The following is a 13,811-nucleotide window of genomic DNA, read 5'->3' as shown; positions in this document are numbered from 1 at the left end:
CGGCCACTGTAATAATTAGACTTGTGACATCAGATTGTGTAATAGTGGGAGAGCAGTGGGTTGCTACGAGACCTGAGGCCGTGGGACCATAGGGGCCAGAAAGCTGTGAAGGCAGCTGTAATAACGAGACTTGTGACATCCGATTGTGTAATAGTGGGATAGCAGAGGGTTCTTACAGGGCCACAGGCCACGGACCACAAGGGCCAGAAAGCTTTGCAGGCCGCTGTAATAATGAGAGTTGTGACATCAGATTGTGTGATAGTGGGAGAGCAGAGGTTTGCTACGGAACCACAGGCCGTGGGACCACAGGGGCTAGAGAGCTGTGCCGGCCACTGTAATAATTAGACTTGTGACATCAGATTGTGTAATAGTGGGAGAGCAGTGGGTTGCTACGAGACCTGAGGCCGTGGGACCATAGGGGCCAGAAAGCTGTGAAGGCAGCTGTAATAACGAGACTTGTGACATCCGATTGTGTAATAGTGGGATAGCAGAGGGTTCTTACAGGGCCACAGGCCACGGACCACAAGGGCCAGAAAGCTTTGCAGGCCGCTGTAATAATGAGAGTTGTGACATCAGATTGTGTAATAGTGGGAGAGCAGAGGGATGCTACGGTACCTCGGCCCGTAGGACAACAGGAGCCTGATAGCTGTGCAGGCCGCTGTAATAATGAGACTTGTGACATAAGATTATGTAATAGTGGGAGAGCAGAGGGTTGCTTCGGGACTTCAGGCCGTGGGACCACAGGGGTCAGAGAGTTCTGCAGACCGCTGTAATAATGAGACTTGTGACATCAGATTGTGTAATAGTGGGAGAGCAGAGGGTTGCTACGGGACCTCAGGCCGTGGGACCACAGGGGTCAGAGAGCTGTGCAGGCAACAGTAATAATGAGACTTGTGACATAAGATTGTGTAATAGTGGGAGAGCAGAGGGTTGCTACGGGGCCTCAGGCCGTGGGACCACAGGGGCCAGAGAGCTGTGCATGCCACTGTAATAATGAGACTTGTGACATCAGATTGTGTAATAGTGGGAGAGCAGAGGGTTGCTACAGGACCTTAGGCAGTGGGACCACAGGGGCCAGAGAGCTGTGCAGGCCGCTGTAACAATCAGACTTGTGACATCAGATTGTGTAATAGTGGGAGAGCAGAGGGTCGCTATGCGACCTCAGGCCTGGGACCACAGGGGCCACACAGCTGTGCAGGCCACTGTAATAATGAGACTTGTGACATCAGATTGTGTAATAGTGAGAGAGCAGAGGGTTGCTATGGGACCTCAGGCCGTGGGACCACAGGGGCCAGAGAGCTGTGCAGGCCGCTGTAATAATGAGACTTGTGACATCAGACTGTAATAGTGGGAGAGCAGAAGGTTGCTACAGCACCTAAAGTCGTGGGACCACAAGGGCCAGAGAGCTGTGCAGGGCGCTGTAATAACGAGACTTGTTACATCCGATTGTGTAATAGTGGGAGAGCATAGGGTTCCTATGGGGCCACAGGCCGTGGACCACAAGGGCCAGAGAGCTGTGCAGGCCGCTGTAATAATGAGACTTGTGACATCAGACTGTGTAATAGTGGCAGAGCAGAGGATAGCTATGGGACCTCAGGCCGTGGGACCACAGGGGCCAGAAAGCTTTGCAGGCCCCTGTAATAATGAGACTTGTGACATCAGATTGTGTAATAGTGGGAGAGCAGAGGGTTGCTACAGGAGCACAGGCCGTGGGACGACAGGGGCCACACAGCTGTGCAGGCCGCTATAATAATGAGAGTGTGACATCAGATTGTGTATTAGTGGGAGAGCAGAGGGATGCTACGGTACCTCAGGCCGTGGGACCACAGGGGCTAGAGAGCTGTTCCGGCTACTGTAATAATGAGACTTGTGACATCAGATTGTGTAATAGTGGGAGAGCAGAGGGGTGCTACGAGACCTGAGGCCGCGGGACCACAGGGGCCAGATAGCTGTGCAGGCCGCTGTAATAATGAGACTTGTGACATAAGATTGTGTAATAGTGGGAGAGCAGAGGATTGCTACGGGACCTCAGGCCGTGGGACCACAGGGGCCAGAGAGCTCTGCAGGCCGCTGTAATAACGAGACTTGTGACATCAGATTGTGTAATACTGGGAGAGCGGAGGATTGCTAAAGGGCCTAAAGCCGTGGGACCACAGGGGCCAGAGAGCTGTGCAGGCCGCTCTAATAACAAGACTTGTGACATCCGATTGTGTAAAAGTGGGATAGCAGAGGGTTCCTACTGGGCCACAGGCCGCGGACCACAAGGGCCAGAGAGCTGAGCACACTGCTGTAACAATCAGCCTTGTGACATCAGATTATGTAATAGTGGGAGAGCAGAGGATTGCTACGGGACCTCAGGCCGTGGGACCACAGGGGCCACACAGCTGTGCACGCCGCTATAATAATGAGAGTTGTGACATCAGATTGTGTAATAGTGGGAGAGCAGAGGGATGCTACGGTACCTCGGGCATTGGGACCACAGGGGATAGAGAGCTTTGCAGGCCGCTGTAATAATGAGACTTGTGACATCAGATTGTGTAATAGTGGGAGAGCAGAGGGATGCTACGGTACCTCAGGCCGTGGGACCACAGCGGCTAGAGAGCTGTGCCGGCCACTGTAATAATGAGACTTGTGACATCAGATTGTGTAATAGTGGGAGAGCAGTGGGTTGCTACGAGATCTGAGGCCGCGGGACCACAGGGGCCAGATAGCTGTGCAGGCCGCTGTAATATTGAGACTTGTGACATAAGATTTTGTAATAGTGGGAGAGCAGAGGATTGCTAGGGGACATCAGGCCGTGGGACCACAGGGGCCAGAGAGCTCTACAGGCCGCAGTAATAATGAGACTTGTGACATCAGATTGTGTAATAGTGGGAGAGTAGATGGTTGCTACAGGACATCAGGCCGTAGGACCAGAAGGGATAGAGAGCTGTGGAGGCTGCTGTAGACTTGTGACATCAGATTGTGTAATACTGGGAGATCGGAGGGTTGCTAAAGGGCCTAAAGCCGTGGGACCATAGGGGCCCGAAAGCTGTGCAGGCAGCTGTAATAACGAGACTTGTGACATCCGATTGTGTAATAGTGGGATAGCAGAGGGTCCCTACAGGGCTACAGGCCACGGACCACAAGGGCCAGAGAGTTGTGCAGGCCGCGGTAACTATGAGACTTGTGACATCAGATTATGTAATAGTGGGAGAGCAGAGGATTGCTACGGGACCTCAGGCTGTGGGACCACAGGGGCCAGAAAGCTTTGCAGGCCGCTGTAATAATGAGAGTTGTGACATCAGATTGTGTAATAGTGGGAGAGCAGAGGTTTGCTACGGAACCACAGGCCGTGGGACCACAGGGGCCACACAGCTGTGCAGGCCGCTATAATAATGTGAGTTGTGACATCAGATTGTGTAATAGTGGGAGAGCAGAGGGATGCTACGAGACCTGAGGCCGCGGGACCACAGGGGCCAGATAGCTGTGCAGGCCGCTGTAATAATGAGACTTGTGACATAAGATTGTGTAATAGTGGGAGAGCAGAGGATTGCTACGGGACCTCAGGCCGTGGGACCACAGGGGCCAGAGAGCTCTGCAGGCCGCTGTAATAACGAGACTTGTGCCATCAGATTGTGTAATACTGGGAGAGCGGAGGGTTGCTAAAGGGCCTAAAGCCGTGGGACCACAGGGGCCAGAGAGCTGTGCAGGCCGCTCTAATACCGAGACTTGTGACATCCGATTGTGTAAAAGTGGGATAGCAGAGGGTTGCTACAGGAGCACAGGCCGTGCGACGACAGGGGCCACACAGCTGTGCAGGCCGCTATATATGAGAGTGTGACATCAGATTGTGTATTAGTGGAAGAGCAGAGGGATGCTATGGTACCTCAGGCCGCGGACCACAGGGCCAGAGAGCTGTGCAGGCCGCTGTAACAATGAGCCTTGTGACATCAGATTATGTAATAGTGGGAGAGCAGAGGGTTGCTACGGGGCCTCAGGCCGTGGGACCACAGGGGCCAGAGCGCTGTGCATGCCACTGTAATAATGAGACTTGTGACATCAGATTGTGTAATAGTGGGAGAGCAGAGGGTTGCTACAGGACCTTAGGCAGTGGGACCACAGGGGCCAGAGAGCTGTGCAGGCCGCTGTAATAACGAGACTTGTGACATCCGATTGTGTAATAGTAGAAGAGCAGATGGTCGCTATGCGACCTCAGGCCGGGGACCACAGGGGCCACCCAGCTGTGCAGGCCGCTGTAATAATGAGACTTGTGACATCAGACTGTGTAATAGTGGGAGAGCAGAAGGTTGCTATAGGACCTAAAGCAGTGGTACCACAAGGGCCAGAGAGCTGTGCAGGCCGCTGTAATAACGAGACTTGTGACATCCGATTGTGTAATAGTGGGAGAGTAGAGGGTTCCTACGGGGCCACAGGCCGTGGACCACAAGGGCCAGAGAGCTGTGCAGGCCGCTGTAATAATGAGACTTGTGACATCAGATTGTGTAATAGTGGGAGAGCAGAGGGTTGCTACGAGACCTCAGGCCGTGGGACCACAGGGGCCAGAGAGCTGTGCAGGCCACAGTAATAATGAGACTTGTTACATAAGATTTTGTAATAGTGGGAGAGCAGAGGGATGCTACGGGACCTTTGGCAGAGGGACCACAGGGGCCAGAGAGCTGTGAAGGCCACAGTAATAATGAGAATTGTGACATCAGATTGTGTAATAGTAGGAGAGCAGATGGTCGCTATGCGACCTCAGGCCGGGGACCACAGGGGCCACACAGCTGTGCAGGCCGCTGTAATAATGAGACTTGTGACATCAGACTGTGTAATAGTGGGAGAGCAGAAGGTTGCTATAGGACCTAAAGCAGTGGTACCACAAGGGCCAGAGAGCTGTGCAGGCCGCTCTAATAACGAGACTTGTGACATCCGATTGTGTAATAGTGGGAGAGTAGAGGGTTCCTACGGGGCCACAGGCCGTGGGACCACAGGGGCCAGAGAGTTGTGCAGGCCACAGTAATAATGAGACTTGTGACATAAGATTTTGTAATAGTGGGAGAGCAGAGGGTTGCTACGGGGCCTCATGCCGTGGGACCACAGGGGCCAGAGAGCTGTGCAGGCCACAGTAATAATGAGACTTGTGACATAAGATTTTGTAATAGTGGGATAGCAGAGGGTTGCTACGGGGCCTCAGGCCGTAGGGAGCACAGGGGCCAGAGAACTCTGCAAGCCGCTGTAATAATGAGACTTGTGACATCAGATTGTGTAATAGTGGGAGAGCAGAGGGTCGCAACGGGGCCTCAGGCCGTGGGACCACAGGGGCCACACAGCTGCGCAGGCCACTGTAATAATGAGACTTGTGACGTCAGATTGTGTAATAGTGAGAGAGCAGAGGGTTGCTACGGGACCTCAGGCCGTGGGACCACAGGGGCCAGAGAGCTGTGCAGGCCGCTGTAATAATGAGACTTGTGACATCAGACTGTGTAATAGTGGGAGAGCAGAAGGTTAATACAGGACCTAAAGCCGTGGTACCACAAGGACCGGAGAGCTGTGCAGGCCGCTGTAATAACGAGATTTGTGACATCCGATTGTGTAATAGTGGGAGAGCAGAGGGTTCCTACGGGGCCACAGGCCACGGACTACAAGGGCCAGAGAGCTGTGCAGGCTGCTGTAATAATGAGACTTGTGACATCAGATTGTGTAATAGTGGGAGAGCAGAGGGTTGCTACGGGACCACAGGCCGTGGGACGACAGGGGCCACACAGCTGTGCAGGCTGCTATAATAATGAGAGTGTGACATCAGATTGTGTATTAGTGGGAGAGCAGAGGGATGCTACGGTACCTCAGGCAGTGGGACCACAGGGGATAGAGAGCTGTGCCGGCCACTGTAATAATTAGACTTGTGACATCAGATTGTGTAATAGTGGGAGAGCAGTGGGTTGTTACGAGACCTGAGGCCGCGGGACCACAGGGGCCAGATAGCTGTGCAGGCCGCTGTAATATTGAGACTTGTGACATAAGATTTTGTAATAGTGGGAGAGCAGAGGATTGCTACGGGACCTCAGGCCGTGGGACCACAGGGGCCAGAGAACTCTGCAGGCCGCTGTAATAATGAGAGTTGTGACATCAGATTCTGTAATAGTGGGAGAGCAGAGGTTTGCTACGGAACCACAGGCCGTAGGACCACAGGGGCCACACAACTGTGCAGGCTGCTATAATAATGAGAGTGTGACATCAGATTGTGTATTAGTGGGAGAGCAGAGGGATGCTACGGTACCTCAAGCCGTGGGACCACAGGGGCTAGAGAGCTGTGCCGGCCACTGTAATAATTAGACTTGTGACATCAGATTGTGTAATAGTGGGAGAGCAGTGGGTTGCTACGAGACCTGAGGCCGTGGGACCATAGGGGCCAGAAAGCTGAGAAGGCAGCTGTAATAACGAGACTTGTGACATCCGATTGTGTAATAGTGGGATAGCAGAGGGTTCTTACAGGGCCACAGGCCACGGACCACAAGGGCCAGAAAGCTTTGCAGGCCGCTGTAATAATGAGAGTTGTGACATCAGATTGTGTGATAGTGGGAGAGCAGAGGTTTGCTACGGAACCACAGGCCGTGGGACCACAGGGGCCACACAGCTGTGCAGGCCGCTATAATAATGAGAGTTGTGACATCAGTATGTGTAATAGTGGGAGAGCAGAGGGATGCTACGGTACCTCGGCCCGTAGGACAACAGGAGCCTGATAGCTGTGCAGGCCGCTGTAATAATGAGACTTGTGACATAAGATTATGTAATAGTGGGAGAGCAGAGGGTTGCTTCGGGACTTCAGGCCGTGGGACCACAGGGGTCAGAGAGTTCTGCAGACCGCTGTAATAATGAGACTTGTGACATCAGATTGTGTAATAGTGGGAGAGCAGAGGGTTGCTACGGGACCTCAGGCCGTGGGACCACAGGGGTCAGAGAGCTGTGCAGGCCACAGTAATAATGAGACTTGTGACATAAGATTGTGTAATAGTGGGAGAGCAGAGGGTTGCTACGGGGCCTCAGGCCGTGGGACCACAGGGGCCAGAGAGCTGTGCATGCCACTGTAATAATGAGACTTGTGACATCAGATTGTGTAATAGTGGGAGAGCAGAGGGTTGCTACAGGACCTTAGGCAGTGGGACCACAGGGGCCAGAGAGCTGTGCAGGCCGCTGTAACAATCAGACTTGTGACATCAGATTGTGTAATAGTGGGAGAGCAGAGGGTCGCTATGCGACCTCAGGCCTGGGACCACAGGGGCCACACAGCTGTGCAGGCCACTGTAATAATGAGACTTGTGACATCAGATTGTGTAATAGTGAGAGAGCAGAGGGTTGCTATGGGACCTCAGGCCGTGGGACCACAGGGGCCAGAGAGCTGTGCAGGCCGCTGTAATAATGAGACTTGTGACATCAGACTGTAATAGTGGGAGAGCAGAAGGTTGCTACAGCACCTAAAGTCGTGGGACCACAAGGGCCAGAGAGCTGTGCAGGGCGCTGTAATAACGAGACTTGTGACATCCGATTGTGTAATAGTGGGAGAGCATAGGGTTCCTATGGGGCCACAGGCCGTGGACCACAAGGGCCAGAGAGCTGTGCAGGCCGCTGTAATAATGAGACTTGTGACATCAGACTGTGTAATAGTGGCAGAGCAGAGGATAGCTATGGGACCTCAGGCCGTGGGACCACAGGGGCCAGAAAGCTTTGCAGGCCCCTGTAATAATGAGACTTGTGACATCAGATTGTGTAATAGTGGGAGAGCAGAGGGTTGCTACAGGAGCACAGGCCGTGGGACGACAGGGGCCACACAGCTGTGCAGGCCGCTATAATAATGAGAGTGTGACATCAGATTGTGTATTAGTGGGAGAGCAGAGGGATGCTACGGTACCTCAGGCCGTGGGACCACAGGGGCTAGAGAGCTGTTCCGGCTACTGTAATAATGAGACTTGTGACATCAGATTGTGTAATAGTGGGAGAGCAGAGGATTGCTACGGGACCTCAGGCCGTGGGACCACAGGGGCCAGAGAGCTCTGCAGGCCGCTGTAATAACGAGACTTGTGACATCAGATTGTGTAATACTGGGAGAGCGGAGGATTGCTACGGGACCTCAGGCCGTGGGACCACAGGGGCCACACAGCTGTGCACGCCGCTATAATAATGAGAGTTGTGACATCAGATTGTGTAATAGTGGGAGAGCAGAGGGATGCTACGGTACCTCGGGCATTGGGACCACAGGGGCTAGAGAGCTTTGCAGGCCGCTGTAATAATGAGACTTGTGACATCAGATTGTGTAATAGTGGGAGAGCAGAGGGATGCTACGGTACCTCAGGCCGTGGGACCACAGCGGCTAGAGAGCTGTGCCGGCCACTGTAATAATGAGACTTGTGACATCAGATTGTGTAATAGTGGGAGAGCAGTGGGTTGCTACGAGATCTGAGGCCGCGGGACCACAGGGGCCAGATAGCTGTGCAGGCCGCTGTAATATTGAGACTTGTGACATAAGATTTTGTAATAGTGGGAGAGCAGAGGATTGCTAGGGGACATCAGGCCGTGGGACCACAGGGGCCAGAGAGCTCTACAGGCCGCAGTAATAACGAGACTTGTGACATCAGATTGTGTAATAGTGGGAGAGTAGATGGTTGCTACAGGACATCAGGCCGTAGGACCAGAAGGGATAGAGAGCTGTGGAGGCTGCTGTAGACTTGTGACATCAGATTGTGTAATACTGGGAGATCGGAGGGTTGCTAAAGGGCCTAAAGCCGTGGGACCATAGGGGCCCGAAAGCTGTGCTGTAATAACGAGACTTGTGACATCCGATTGTGTAATAGTGGGATAGCAGAGGGTCCCTACAGGGCTACAGGCCACGGACCACAAGGGCCAGAGAGTTGTGCAGGCCGCGGTAACTATGAGACTTGTGACATCAGATTATGTAATAGTGGGAGAGCAGAGGATTGCTACGGGACCTCAGGCTGTGGGACCACAGGGGCCAGAAAGCTTTGCAGGCCGCTGTAATAATGAGAGTTGTGACATCAGATTGTGTAATAGTGGGAGAGCAGAGGTTTGCTACGGAACCACAGGCCGTGGGACCACAGGGGCCACACAGCTGTGCAGGCCGCTATAATAATGTGAGTTGTGACATCAGATTGTGTAATAGTGGGAGAGCAGAGGGATGCTACAGTACCTCGGGCCGTGGGACAACAGGGGCCTGATAGCTGTGCAGGCCGCTGTAATAATGAGACTTGTGACATAAGATTATGTAATAGTGGGAGAGCAGAGGGTTGCTTCGGGACCTCAGGCCATGGGACCACAGGGGTCAGAGAGCTGTGCAGGCCACAGTAATAATGAGACTTGTGACATAAGATTGTGTAATAGTGGGAGAGCAGAGGGTTGCTACGGGGCGTCAGGCCGTGGGACCACAGGGGCCAGAGAGCTGTGCATGCCACTGTAATAATGAGACTTGTGACATCAGATTGTGTAATAGTAGGCGAGCAGAGGGTTGCTACGGGACCTCAGGCCATGGGACGACAGGGGTCAGAGAGCTGTGCAGGCCACAGTAATAATGAGACTTGTGACATAAGATTGTGTAATAGTGGGAGAGCAGAGGGTTGCTACGGGGCGTCAGGCCGTGGGACCACAGGGGCCAGAGAGCTGTGCATGCCACTGTAATAATGAGACTTGTGACATCAGATTGTGTAATAGTGGGAGAGCAGAGGGTTGCTACAGGACCTTAGGCAGTGGGACCACAGGGGCCAGAGAGCTGTGCAGGCTGCTGGAATAATCAGACCTGTGACACAAGATTGTGTAATAGTAGGAGAGCAGAGGGTCGCCATGCGACCTCAGGCCGGGGACCACAGAGGCCGCTGTAATAATGAGACTTGTGACATCAGATTGTGTAATAGTGGGAGAGCAGAGGGTTGCTACAGGACCTAAGCAGTGGTACCACAGGGGCCAGAGAGCTGTGCAGGCTGCTGTAATAATCAGACTTGTGACATCAGATTGTGTAATAGTGGGAGAGTAGTGGGTTCCTACGGGGCCACAGGCCATAAACCACAAGGGCCAGAGAGCTGTGCAGGCCGCTGTAATAATGAGACTTGTGACATCAGATTGTGTAATAGTGGGAGAGCAGAGGGTTGCTACGAGACCTGAGGCCATGGGACCACAGGGGCCAGAGAACAGAGAAGACCGTCAACAGACAGCTCGCCGCCTTCCTCAAGACGAACGGATCCCTCGACTCCTCGCAGTCCGGATTTCGGGCCAACCACAGCACCGAGACCGCCCTAATCGCAGCCACCGACGACATCAGAACCCTGATCGACAACGGAGAAACAGTGGCCCTCATCCTCCTGGACCTCTCTGCGGCGGTCGACACTGTCTGCCACCGCACCCTAGTGAAGCGCCTCAGCAACATTGGAATCCGAGAGAAAGCACTGGAGTGGATCATCTCGTTCCTCGCTGGAAGAACCCAGAGAGTCCGCCTCCCCCCGTTCAGATCCGAGGCCACTGATGTCATCTGCGGCGTACCACAAGGATCTTCACTCAGCCCAACCCTCTTCAAGTCTACATGAGCCCCCTCGCAGCCATCGCACGCCAACACAACCTCAACATCATCTCCTACGCCGACGACACCCAGCTGATCCTCTCCCTCACCAACGACCCCACCACCACCAGAGCCAGCCTGCACGAAGGGATGAAAGACGTCGCAGACTGGATGAAGACCAGCTGCCTTAAACTGAACTCGGACAAGACGGAAGTCCTCATCCTGGGATCATCACCCTCCGCCTGGGACGACTCCTGGTGGCCCCCGGCCCTGGGCACTGCTCCCAAGCCAACGGACCACGCACGCAACCTGGGCTTCATCCTGTACTCCTCCCTGTCGATGACCAGACAAGTCAACGCCGTCTCATCTTCGTTCTTCAACACCCTGCCCATGCTCCGCAAGATCTTCAGATGGATCCCCACCGAGACCAGGAAGACCGTCACCCAGGCACTCGTCACCAGCCGACTGGACTACGGGAACACCCTCCACGCCGGAACCACAGCCAAACTTCAAAAAAGACTCCAACGCATCCAGAACGCCTCCGCACGACTCATCCTGGACATCCCCCGACACAGCCACATCACCAGACACCTGAAAGACCTGCACTGGCTCCCCGTCAACAAGAGGATCACGTTCAGACTCCTCACCCACGCACACAAGGCTCTCCACGACCTGGGCCCCAAGTACCTCAACGACCGCATGACCTTCTACACGCCCACCCGCCAGCTACGATCAACCAGCAACGCCCTCGCCACCGTACCACGCATCCGCAGAGCCACCGCCGGAGGAAGATCCTTCTCCTACCTGGCAGCCAAGACTTGGAACTCCCTCCCCACCCACCTTTGGCGAACACAAGACCATCTCTCCTTCAGGAAGCAGCTCAAGACCTGGCTGTTCGAGCAGTAACATACCCCTCTCCCCCAGCGCCTTGAGACCCTCCCGGGTGAGTAGCGTGCTTTACAAATGCCGTGATTGATTGATTGATTGAGTACTCTGCAGGCCGCTGTAATAATGAGACTTGTGACATCAGATTGTGTAATAGTGGGAGAGCAGAGGGTTGATACGGGACCTCAGGCCGTGGGACCACTGGGCCAGAGAGCTGTGCAGGCCACAGTAATAATGAGACTTGTGACATCAGATTGTGTACTAGTGGGAGAGCAGAGGGTTGACAGGACCTTAGGCAGTGGGACCACAGGGGCCAGAGAGCTGTGCAGGCTGCTGTAATAATCAGACTTGTGACATCAGATTGTGTAATAGTAGGAGAGCAGATTGTCGCTATGCAACCTCAGGCCGGGGACCACAGGGGCCACACAGCTGTGTAGGCCGCTGAAATAATGAGACTTGTGACATCAGATTGTGTAATAGTGAGAGAGCAGAGGGTTGCTACGGGACCTCAGGCCGTGGGACCACAGGGGCCAAAGAGCTGTGCAGGCCGCTGTAATAATGAGACTTGTGACATCAGACTGTGTAATAGTTGGAGAGTAGAAGGTTGCTACAGGACCTAAAGCCGGGGTACCACAAGGGCCAGAGAGCTGTGCAGGCCGCTGTAATAACGAGACTTGTGACATTCGATTGTGTAATAGTGGGAGAGTAGAGGGTACCTACGGGGCCACAGGCCGCGGACCACAATGGCCAGAGAGCTGTGCAGGCCGCTGTAATAGTGAAACTTGTGACATCAGATTGTGTAATAGTGGGAGAGCAGAGGGTTGCTACGAGACCTGAGGCTGTGGGACCACAGGGGCCAGAGAACTCTGCAGGTCGCTGTAATAATGAGACTTGTGACATCAGATTGTGTAATAGTGGGAGAGCAGAGGGTTGCTACGGGACCTCAGGCCGTGGGACCACAGGGGCCAGAGAGCTGTGCAGGCCACAGTAATAATTGGACTTGTGACATAAGATTTTGTAATAGTGGGAGAGCAGAGGGTTGCTACGGGGCCTCAGGCCGTGGGACCACAGGGGCCAGAGAGCTGTGCATGCCACTGTAATAATGAGACTTGTGACATCAGATTGTGTACTAGTGGGAGAGCAGAGGGTTGACAGGACCTTAGGCAGTGGGACCACAGGGGCCAGAGAGCTGTGCAGGCTGCTGTAATAATCAGACTTGTGACATCAGATTGTGTAATAGTAGGAGAGCAGATGGTCGCTATGCAACCTCAGGCCGGGGACCACAGGGGCCACACAGCTGTGTAGGCGCTGAAATAATGAGACTTGTGACATCAGATTGTGTAATAGTGAGAGAGCAAAGGGTTGCTACGGGACCTCAGGCCGTGGGACCACAGGGGCCAAAGAGCTGTGCAGGCCGCTGTAATAATGAGACTTGTGACATCAGACTGTGTAATAGTTGGAGAGCAGAAGGTTGCTACAGGACCTAAAGCCGGGGTACCACAAGGGCCAGAGAGCTGTGCAAGCCGCTGTAATAACGAGACTTGTGACATTCGATTGTGTAATAGTGGGAGAGTAGAGGGTACCTACGGGGCCACAGGCCGCGGACCACAATGGCCAGAGAGCTGTGCAGGCCGCTGTAATAGTGAAACTTGTGACATCAGATTGTGTAATAGTGGGAGAGCAGAGGGTTGCTACGAGACCTGAGGCTGTGGGACCACAGGGGCCAGAGAACTCTGCAGGCCGCTGTAATAATGAGACTTGTGACATCAGATTGTGTAATAGTGGGAGAGCAGAGGGTTGCTACGGGACCTCAGGCCGTGGGACCACAGGGGCCAGCCAGAGAGCTGTGCAGGCCACAGTAATAATTGGACTTGTGACATAAGATTTTGTAATAGTGGGAGAGCAGAGGGTTGCTACGGGGCCTCAGGCCGTGGGACCACAGGGGCCAGAGCGCTGTGCATGCCACTGTAATAATGAGACTTGTGACATCAGATTGTGTAATAGTGGGAGAGCAGAGGGTTGCTACAGGACCTTAGGCAGTGGGACCACAGGGGCCAGAGAGCTGTGCAGGCCGCTGTAATAACGAGACTTGTGACATCCGATTGTATAATAGTAGAAGAGCAGATGGTCGCTATGCGACCTCAGGCCGGGGACCACAGGGGCCACCCAGCTGTGCAGGCCGCTGTAATAATGAGACTTGTGACATCAGACTGCGTAATAGTGGGAGAGCAGAAGGTTGCTATAGGACCTAAAGCAGTGGTACCACAAGGGCCAGAGAGCTGTGCAGGCCGCTGTAATAACGAGACTTGTGACATCCGATTGTGTAATAGTGGGAGAGTAGAGGGTTCCTACAGGGCCACAGGCCGTGGACCACAAGGGCCAGAGAGCT

Source organism: Lissotriton helveticus, chromosome 3_2, assembly GCF_964261635.1.
Source record: "Lissotriton helveticus chromosome 3_2, aLisHel1.1, whole genome shotgun sequence".
NCBI lineage: Eukaryota > Metazoa > Chordata > Amphibia > Caudata > Salamandridae > Lissotriton > Lissotriton helveticus.
Note: the sequence above shows the minus strand (reverse complement) of the source record.